Here is a 10,367-nt window from a genome sequence, read left to right as displayed (position 1 = left end):
ACTTCAGAATGAAATGATTATATATAAAATAACAATAAGGAGAACATTACTTATCGGAACTTAGAAGGTATAGCCAAAGCAGTGCCCAGAGAAAAATGCATTGTGGGATTTTGGTGTCAACTTGACTGGGTCACAGGGTGCCCAGATAGTTAGTCAAACATTATTCTGGGTGTATCTGTGAGGGTGTTTCTGGATGAGATTAATATTTGAATTGATAGACTGAACGGAAGCAGACTGCCCGACCTCCCCAGTATGGGTGGGCCTCATCCAATCTGTTGAAGGCTTGACTAGAATAAAAGGCTGAGTAAGAAAGAATTCTTTCTCTTTGTCTGTATTTGAGCCGAGACATCATCTTCTGCCTTTAGATTCAGGCTTGGACTAGAACTTACACCATCGGCCCTCCCGGGTCTCCAGCTTGCTGTCTGCGGACCTGAGGACTTCTCAGCCTCTATGATTGCGTGTGCCAGTTTCTTAGAATCAATTTTTTTACATGTCCTATTGATTCAGTTTCTCTGGAGAACCTGAACTTATACACATAGTCTTATAATGATTTAATAAAATATTAAACAGGAATAAAAAGAACGAAATAAGCATCCAATTGAAGTAGTTAGAAAAAAAGGCAATAAGCCTAAGGAAAGCAGAAGAAAGGAGTTAATAAATGTTTTAGCAGAATTCAGGGAATTATCAGGCAAGTTTTTCATAGTGAATTATAATAAGTAATAAATTCAAAGTTAATTCTTTGAAAAAATAAGATTTATAAATTGTCAGCTAATTTTATCAAGAGAGAAGGAAAAAGGCACACATAAGAAGTACTAATGGCAAAATAACCACAGATGGAGGGAATTAAAAGAATCCTTAGAGATTATTTTGTTCGTTTATATAAATAAATTTTAAAACTTGCATAGTAAAAAAATTAACCTTACCCAATAAGAGATCTGGTCATCGTCCTTGGCACCTGGGAGGTAATCACTAGGCCCTTGAAATGTCCTGCCTGATGAGTGTCCTTGTGTACCATGGGCCTCAGACCACACCAAACAGTCTAACCATGTGATTTACAATGAGTGCTTTGGGACACACACTATTTACTCTACCTCTGGAGGGTCTGGAGACTAAAGGTCGGCCACACGGGCTGTCAGTCATTTCTGTGTGATCAAGCCCCGGTAGAAATTCTGGACACTGAGGCTCAGGCCAGCGTCCCCAGTTGGTGGCCCCGTTCACAATACTGAGCATTGTAGCTGGGCAAGCCCGTGGCAGCTCTGGGAAGGGAAAGCCTCAGACTCTGTGCTTGGAATGTCCCCGGGATCTGCCCGGGCCATCTCCTTCCCTGGCCAGTGTTCATCCATGTCCTTTCACTGTGATGATCTATCACCGTGAGTACAGCAGCTTTCAGTGAGGTCTGTGAGTTTTTCTAGCAAATTATTGATCCTGAGAGTGGCCTTGAGAAGCCCCTTACTTTGCAAAACCTGATATGTTAGATACTTTTCTGGGAAAATATAATTCTCCCCAAACTGATTCAACATCATACTCAATGACATATCCAATGTCAGTTTTGCCTTAGTTAATCCATAAGTTAAAAGAAATGCCAGTAAAACTAACAGTTCACATGGGAGAAAAAAGCTAAAAAAATGAATGGGAAACTAGCCCTATAAGATATAATGCATATTATAAAACTACAATACTTAACATAGTGTAGGACATCTTGCAGTTGGAACAAAAGAGGAAGTCCAGAAATAACCCAAAACTTATTGAGAATTTAGCTTATGATAATGATTACATTTTAAGTCATTGGGAAAAAGATGAATTATTCAATAAATGGCATTGAGAAAACTGAGTAGCCATCTGGAAAAAAATTAAGTTGGATCCATACCTCACTTCTTATATCAGGATACCAGGGGAAATCAGTGATTTAAATTTTTTAAAATGCTAGAAGAAACTATGGGAAATTAAAAAGTAATCTAATGACTATTTTGGAATGGGGAAGAGCTTTCAAAATATGACATAAAATACAGAAGCCATAAAGAAAACAAAATGATAAATTTTATTACATAAAAACGAAGTATGGAAAAACCAGCAAAAGCCAATTCTAAAGAGTAATGTCAAACCAGGGAAAATATGGTACCATTCCTAATACATAAAGACCTTTTACTAATAAGAAAAATTACTATTTGGTAAGAAAATGGGCAAAACATATGAACAGAGGCCATAGAAAAGGAAACAAGTGATTTATTAATATATAAAAAGATGCTTCACCTTACTCATAATAAGGGAAACTAAAATAAAACCGAATGATGAAGTCGGCAAAGAAAACATTTCTTTATACGATTGTCCCTCCTTACCTGTAGGGGGCGTGTTTCAAGAACCCCCCTGTGGACCCCTGAAGCTGCAGATGGTACCGAGCCCTGTGTATTCTGATTTTTCCTTCACATACACACCTTTTTGCTTAAAGGAAACACTTGAGGGCTTCTCTTGGGTCTATCTGAACTGCCAGCATCACTACTCTTGTGCCCTGGGGCCATCACTTATTAAAATCAGGGTGACTCGAGCACGAGCACTGCAATCTCGGGACGGTCAGTCTGATAACAGAGACGGCTACTAAGTGACTAACAAGCAGGTAGCATCCATAGTGTGGAGACACGGGACGGAAAGGTGGTTTGCGTCCAGGGCCTGACAACGGGATGGCGTGGGATTTCATCACGCCACTCAGAGCCGTGCACGATGAAAACTTATGCATTATCTATTTCTGGGATTTTTCATTTAATGTTTTCAGACCACAGTGGACTGTGGGTAATTGAAACCATGGAAAGTGAACCTGCAGAGAAGTGGGGTTGGGGGTGGGGACACTGTACACTCTGTTGGTAAAAGTATGGGGAACAGAAGAAGCTCTTACATGTGTTACCAGAGAGTGGGGATCCTCTCCCTGTGCGTTGTTCAGGTTCTTGATGTCTCTAACAAGGAATTGAGCAAGACACTGAAATGCAGCAGAAAAGAAAAGCTTTATTAGAAGGGAAAGTCCACTTCCAGATGTGGAAGCAGGCGGGCCTGAGCCAGGAGAAGCGTGGCTCCAAAGGTCTGGTAACAAAGCCTTTGGGGTTTTTATCCCTATTTGCTGTGGGTGGTTACTTTTATTAGAGGGTTGGGCTTCCTTGATTGACAACTAAGATTGACAGGACTCAGTGACTCATCATTTGTTTTCTGCATGTTTGTTCCCAGAATTCAGTCTGTCATAATGATATTAATGAACTTCTGGGCATTTGCATCATATTATAATGATGGTATCATGAGGCTCAGGTGAGTTGAAGGTCGTTGGAGGTTCTTCATTGCGCAGGTGCCAGTGCCTGGCTGATCTTGGTACCTAATTCTCTGCTTCCTAATTTCTTTGTATGAGTTACTTTTAACCTAAAAATGCCTTCTGGCTTGTTTAATTGTGGATAGACTAGGGTGGACCCCTTTTAGGATAGGATGACCTCAGTGTCTTTGCAGGCAGACCCGAAACCCCCTAACTAACTTTCCTGCCTAACTCTTCTCTAAGAGCCATGAACCTCCCTATTAGTATGGATGTTGAGGGACGGCATTAACTCTGCAAGAGATGTCCCATTTCATTTCCTGCTAATAGATTAAGAATTTTATAAGTGATGTCTCTCGTCTCAGAACCGCTGGCATACTCTGGCAGCCACCACTAAAGCTGAACATAAAGCTGGACCCGCCAGCAAGGCTCCTAAGATACGAACTTGTTATTGAAATCATATATCTATTAATTTCTATTATTGATTTGCCTATTGAGTAAAGGGAAACAGGCTTGGTTAATATATTTCTCAAAGAGTAAAAAAGACCTTTGGCCTAAAGTCCCCTCCCCTCTCAGACTCTAAGGTCCCTGACTGGCTTAACACTATTTCTGCTAACAATGGGCCGATGACCCTTATCAATAGCCAGAGGATCTGAGTCACCAGTTTTGGGGCAATTATCGGGATTTGAGGGAGAGGGCCTTTTTCCCAAAGAAAGGAGGGAAGAAAGCTTAACTAGGTTTACTAAAAAAAATTAAGAACTCTGCAAGAGATGTTCCTTTTCATTTCCTGCTAAAAAATTAAGAATTTTACAAGTGATGTCCCATATCAGATGGAACACTAAATTCATACAACCTCTATGGACGGCAAAAGGTAACAGGTGCACATACCTGTCGACTAGCATTCTGCTTCTAGGAATTTATCACTTTTAGACAAAATGAAGCTTATACAAGGTTATTTATTGCAGCATTGTTTGCAAAAGGCTGGAAACCATCAAAATTTTCATTAGAAAAGGACTATCTAAATAAACAATGGTGCGTTGGGGCCATAGAACACTGTGCAGCTCTAAAATAGATGGAGGAATCCACGTGCTGACAGGAATGAGCTCCCAGATACACTTGAAAGTGAAAAAATAAGGTGCAAAACCGTGTGCAAAGGAATGTGCTATCATTTCTGTAAAATGGGAAAGTAAGGAACATTCATTACAGTGAGAGCTAATACGCACTGTTTAATCGCACCCCCCATCCTATGAGGTAGATGCTGTGGCTGTACCTTGTTCTGCAGGTTGGGGTAATTGGGGCACAGAGGTGGGGGTGGGGTGGGAGAGAGGTAGACAGAGAGACAGAGAGAGAGACAGACAGAAGAGCTTTCTAGACCCAAGATGATACTGTTTAATAAAATTGATGTTGTCTCGGTGGTTTCCACACGGGGCTGAGTACGTGAGAAACTGAACTGTCCCCTCACAGTGCCCTCGATCTAGCATGCTGGACTTCACTTCTGGCCGACGCAGAGGAGGAGAAAGCTCCCCTCCCCGAAGCCAGGAGAATTGTTGGTCTGCTGACAAGGATGCTTCCTCTTTTCTGGTTTCAGAGAAGAGCTACACTTTTCCTTCACGGAAAGGGGAACTGGTTTTGAAGCTGCCAGAACAGCGACTTTCTGGGTGTGCCAGAGTGCTTGTCCCAGCTGCTGAGTGGGGCTGACAGGTTCCTGTCCCCAGGTTCAGTCTGCAGGGGCAGCAAGAACTTTCTCTTTTGTCTTGCCCAGTTCTAGACCAGTGGTTCTTATCTGTGCTTGAACAGCAGTGTCCCCTGGGAGCTTTAAAAAATCCTGTTGCCCAAGTAGCTGCCAGATTTGGGAACCACAGTCCGAGTGTGTGGTTCCCGTAATGCCTTTTTATTTACAGCTTGAAAACCCTGTTCTGGCTAAAAGGTGGGTAGATGTTCCTGAGAGTATAGTTAAAATGATATGTTTACAACGAGGCAAGGTCAGCCGGGCCTGGGGGGAATGTGAGCAGGGCGAAGGGCAGTCACCAGCATGACACCCTTCTGAATTAGATTGCCGTCCACCTCCTCCAGGTCAGACAGCTGTCTGTGCCTGGCACAGGCCCCCTATTCTTGTCTCCAGAGAGTCAGTAAAATTCCACCTGAACCTCTCTTTTTGCTTTGTTGGCTCCTTTCACAGACCGAGACTATTACGCGTGTGTCTTAGTCAGCTCTGGCTGCTGTAACAAAATACCGTGGGCTGGGTGGCTTAAACAACAGACATTTATTTCTCATAGTTCTGGAGGCTGGGAGCTTTAAGACCAGATGGAGTTCTGGGGAGAGTCCTCTTCCTGGTTTGCAGATGGTCACCTTCTCATTCTACCCTCACGGTGCAAAGAGGAAGCTCTGCTGTCTTTTCCACTTCTTATAAGGACACTGACCCCGTCATGGAGACTCCACCCTTATAACTTCACCCAAACCTAACTATGCCTCAGATGTCCCACCTGTAATATTACTTTGGGGATTAGGGTTTCAACATATGAATTTGGGGGGTAGAGACACAAATATTCAGCTCATAGTAGCATGATATCTTGTTCTACCTAAAAAGTTTTCTCATCCTTACAAAGGAATTAATAATACCTAGTTCATAACCTGACCTCGAGGGCTGAGAGAGATACTGTTTGGGAAATGTCTGACATAATTCCTGGCTCATAGCTGGAAGCGACTTATCATAGCCATTATTGTTAATATTGTTCAGATACGTTGTGCTTTTGCTGTCAGTTCTAAATTTTTGTAACTGTCATTGACATTTCATGTCTCAGTAATTATTTTACCTGGGGCCCATGGGCTGTAATTTCTTTTAATTGTCATATGCCTGAAAAAGCGCATGTGTGTGTGTGCACGCACGTGTGTGTGTTTCTTCTCACTCTCGAATGAATAATAGTTCAGCTGGATAACTTCCTCTCAGCATTTTTCAAGAGTTCCTCCCATAGTTTCTATCATCCGCTGCTGATGATGTTGCTACCATCCATTTTTCTTTCATTTGTAGGTAGTCTTATTTTCTTGGATATGATTTTTGTCTTTATCCTCACACATCTTGCAGTTTCACTATGATGCATGGGCACCTAGATACATCAGAGTGAAAATATAAGCTCTCATCTATCCATATCTGGAGTTCTCAGTGAATTCTAACTTTAATTCTGGAAAACTTCCGGTGTTATCTCTTTGGACATCACTTCTCGGTCATTCCTTCTATTCTTTTCTTCCAGAACCGCTGTTTGCTGTATGTTGATACCTGTCAATTGGTACCTTTAGTGCCTTTTTAACTGCTCTTTCGTTTTTTTAAAAATACATTTCCTTTCTTTAGTACCGCCTTCTAAGTAATGAGTCTCTCTTCCACTGTGACGTCGTAGTGTCTGTACAATACTGAGTTTGTCTTTCAACGCCTGTATTTGTTCATTTGAATCGATTCTTTTTGATAACTTGCTTTTGTTTGATTTTGCCCATTTGTTGTTTCATAATTTATGTTTTTATATATGGTTGTTATCATGCCTTTGTATCTTCGAGGATTCTACATATTTCACAGCCTTTGTTACTACTTGGCATATTATAAAATTTTTGAAAATTACATCTTCTAGGATGTAAGTTCATTCTACTGGAAGTTAAAATCTTAAGTTCAGTTGCCTGTCTCGTTCCACTAGGATGCCTATGAGGACAGTAAAAAAAACAAAGCACTTAAACAATATCTAGAATATTATAGGTACTTACATATTTGCTGAAAAAATAATGAATTTTTATTTTAAAATTCAATATCATTTTGCTTTACTATTTTCACTTCATCCAAAGTGAATTCGCTTCTTGCCATTGCATGATTTTAATGGCAGGTTTTGACTGCCTTTCTTAGTCTCTTTCTCTTGGAGGAGTTGTTATTGGTGATTTTGATTTCTCTCGTGCTCACCCCCTTCCAACCTAGTGGTTTTACAGGTGCTTGCTTTTGGCCTCCACAGCCCCCAGTTTAGAACCAGGTTTTCCATCGTCAGCTCGGGTATCCATGCTGTCATAATTTGGGGATATTGCTAAATCTGTCACTGGGCCAGGGGACCAGGTACCTTCTCATTTTGGGGTAAGAAACTTCATATGAGTCTCAGAACCAGAAGTAGTTTGTTATGTATTTTACATCCCTGGTCCTTGTGTGTGGGAGTGCCACACAGTCCCTGGTTGGGGGACACCTCCTCATGTGGCACTCCCCGACTCACCACAGGGCGGAAGTTCCTCACTGCTGCCTGTTTCCTGGCCTGGAGCCTCACGACCCCACCGCGTCATCCAGCTCACAGCATTCTGATTCTGGTGTCGCTGCTGTTCTGATTCTTAGAGATGTTGATTTCTTTGAGCAAGGCTCTGACTTTTAATTTTCGCATTTTATCTGTTGTTGTTAAGTGTCAGGAGCAGAGGGGAATGTCACGCATGAATTTACAGTACCACCGTGCCTGCAAACCTCATCATCGCTGTTCGTTTTGACTCCCTTCGCTAGTGCCAGGCCTGCAGGGTTGAGTCTTAGAAGTTGGGAATCAGAAGCTGAGGATATTCGGAAGCTCAGATCACTCCGGATCAACTCTAATAATTACTGAGTGCCTCCCTCCCAGTGGCTCTGCCTGTGGGGTCTTCTCAGACGTTTGTGTGAAAGCTCACATTTTTATATACGCTACTGCCCTCTCGTGGCCAGAGTGGGGCATCAAGGGAATAGTCTGGAACAGCAAGTCACCCAAGGCCAGTTTGCCTTGAACATATAAAGGTTCCCATAGTCATGACTTCCCTGCCCTGCATGGAAGCATAAATTCAAGTCCTATTTACTTGATATTTCAATGCCAAATAGATAAGATATATATGAATGTAATCTTAGCAATAATTAGTGACGAATTCCTGCTCAGTTGATCCGATAGACTTCGTCGCCGTGTACCTGGAGGTGGCATGGCCACTCCTCATGGCTGGTTTTAAATGCAGAGTAGTGGAAGCTGACGAAATACTAAAGTAGGAGCCACTGTTTAATAGGTAAGGTCTTCAATGTCCTCCCAAGCTTTGTAATAGGCAGCACCTAAAGTGGTACTGGGTACGTCCGCCTGTCTCACCGCTTGTGACTGGTGGTGGTGGTGGGGGGCCGGGGGGGTGGAGAGGAAAGAGCCTTTTTCTCGGGAACTGGGGCTTTCTCCTCTGCACACATACGAGGAGTGTCTACTTGCAGTGGCTCCAAACTGCACTCTGGTCTCTGAGTCCCCTCTTCTCTAACCGATGTCCCCCTTTGACTCACCTGTCTGCCCTGCTTGTCCTAGCAGGTTGCAGCCCTATCCCAAGCTTTGGAGCTGAGTCCTGGAAACGTTCCTCTGGCCAGCCTGTTTGTAAATGCAAGCCTTCAGCTCGCTGCTCAGCCAGTCCCCAGGGTCCTCGTTAGCAGTTCTTTCTTTTTTCAAATATAACCTTTATGCTCAAGTCGTGATATGGAAAAGATGTTAGCAAATTGAAATTTCGTGATTCACGTAATTTTGATTGCTCTGAGACCTAACTGTTCAAGAAATCCTATGGCAAATTCCTTTGTAAATTGAGTCATCAGCCCTCTATCTTTTTAAAAATTTTAAGATTTAATGTATTATCTTGCCTGAGGGATATGAGTTCACCCATATTAAAAAGTAAAAAAAAAAAAGATGCAAAGAGAAGATGGTGTCTTCAGCAGTCCCCCTCCGTGTTTAAACAGTGGTATGTAATCACAATTATCCAGCAAGCAATTACACTAAGTATGAATGAAGGGACTCTAGTTGGAAAACTATGCCCAGGGGAAGGTTCTGCCCGAAAGTCAGGGTTAATGGCTCAGTCATTGTTTTAATGGATTTTCAATGATGTGTGAAGATGACAGGCCAATAAGGGTGAAGTTTTATGATGCAGCTAAATAAGCACAATTAGCAGCTAACTGTTAGTATCCTGACCTTGTTTCTGTTTTTTTAATTTCTTTACAATCCTGGTGAACTGATTTCCTGAATGTTAATTTATTAAGTTATGTTCTATACAACTCACAGAGACTTTGTTAACTCAGAGCACAAATGTCCCATCTTGGTGGCTTCTGGGGGTGGGACACTGATAACGCCTCCACCCTAGCGACCCACCCATCCCTGCTCTCCACCATTTCTTCTCGGGCTCTCTGGCCCCCTAGGCTCTCAGCCCCTAACAGCCTCATCATCTGAAATAGCCAGACAGCTCATTTAACCCGAGACTGAGGCTCAGGGACTTCAGAGGACATGCCCAAGGTCACCCACGAGGCAGAATGCGGGGAGAGAACTAGCGATGACTGGGGGCTCATGAGCGCTTTCCCTGGGAACCCCGGCCCCTACCTAGGCCCTGGTTGCTGAGCAATTAGACTGATAATCAGGTAGCTGAGAATAGAGAGAGGGGGCTTTCTCTCTCTCACCTCACTTCCTGTCTCTACTTGGCTCCTCAGGACAGAGCCACATGAAGGTCAGACGCCTACAGCATGTCCAGCTCTGACTGGAACCAGCTCACACTGACTGGGCCGCCCAGGGAGCTGTTTCCTCAGAGGACAGTACCGAACTGACCAGTGTGTGGTAGAGGAGACAAGGGAGGTCTGGAGACCCCCTGTGGGCTATGGTGGGGGTGGGGTCGGGAAAGGGAGATCAGAGAGAGGCCTGGGGCTGTTCCAGTGTGACAGTGTCCTGAACGCTGGTTTTGGTGGGGACTTGGTCTGGACGCTTGGATCCCCCTGACCTCTGACGCCAGGCGCCCACCAGGCCTGAGACTCTTGCAGCCATGGTGTCTGTCGCCTCCTTTTCAGTTGTCCCAAAGATTTTTCACATCAAAGACATTCGTAAAGTCACGCCAGGACGCCGGGCCACAGTGGGGGCGGCCACCTAGCTGGGACGTGGTCTTCACTTTACAGATGAGAACAGCAAGTGTCAGTGGGGCCAGATCTCAGTGCCGTTTACAGATGACGATGGCTTTGGGAGCTGGCCCTTCTGGCTCTATAGGTTTTGTTGCACAGGCCTGAGGTGGGACAGGGTCCAGGCCTCAGCTTCTTTGCCGTTAAACACTGTTTGGAATGTGA

Source organism: Pteropus alecto, unplaced genomic scaffold (genome assembly GCF_000325575.1).
Source record: "Pteropus alecto unplaced genomic scaffold, ASM32557v1 scaffold101, whole genome shotgun sequence".
Classification (NCBI taxonomy): Eukaryota; Metazoa; Chordata; class Mammalia; order Chiroptera; family Pteropodidae; genus Pteropus; species Pteropus alecto.
The sequence above is the reverse complement of the archived record's forward strand: the minus strand, read 5'-3'. Positions refer to the sequence as shown.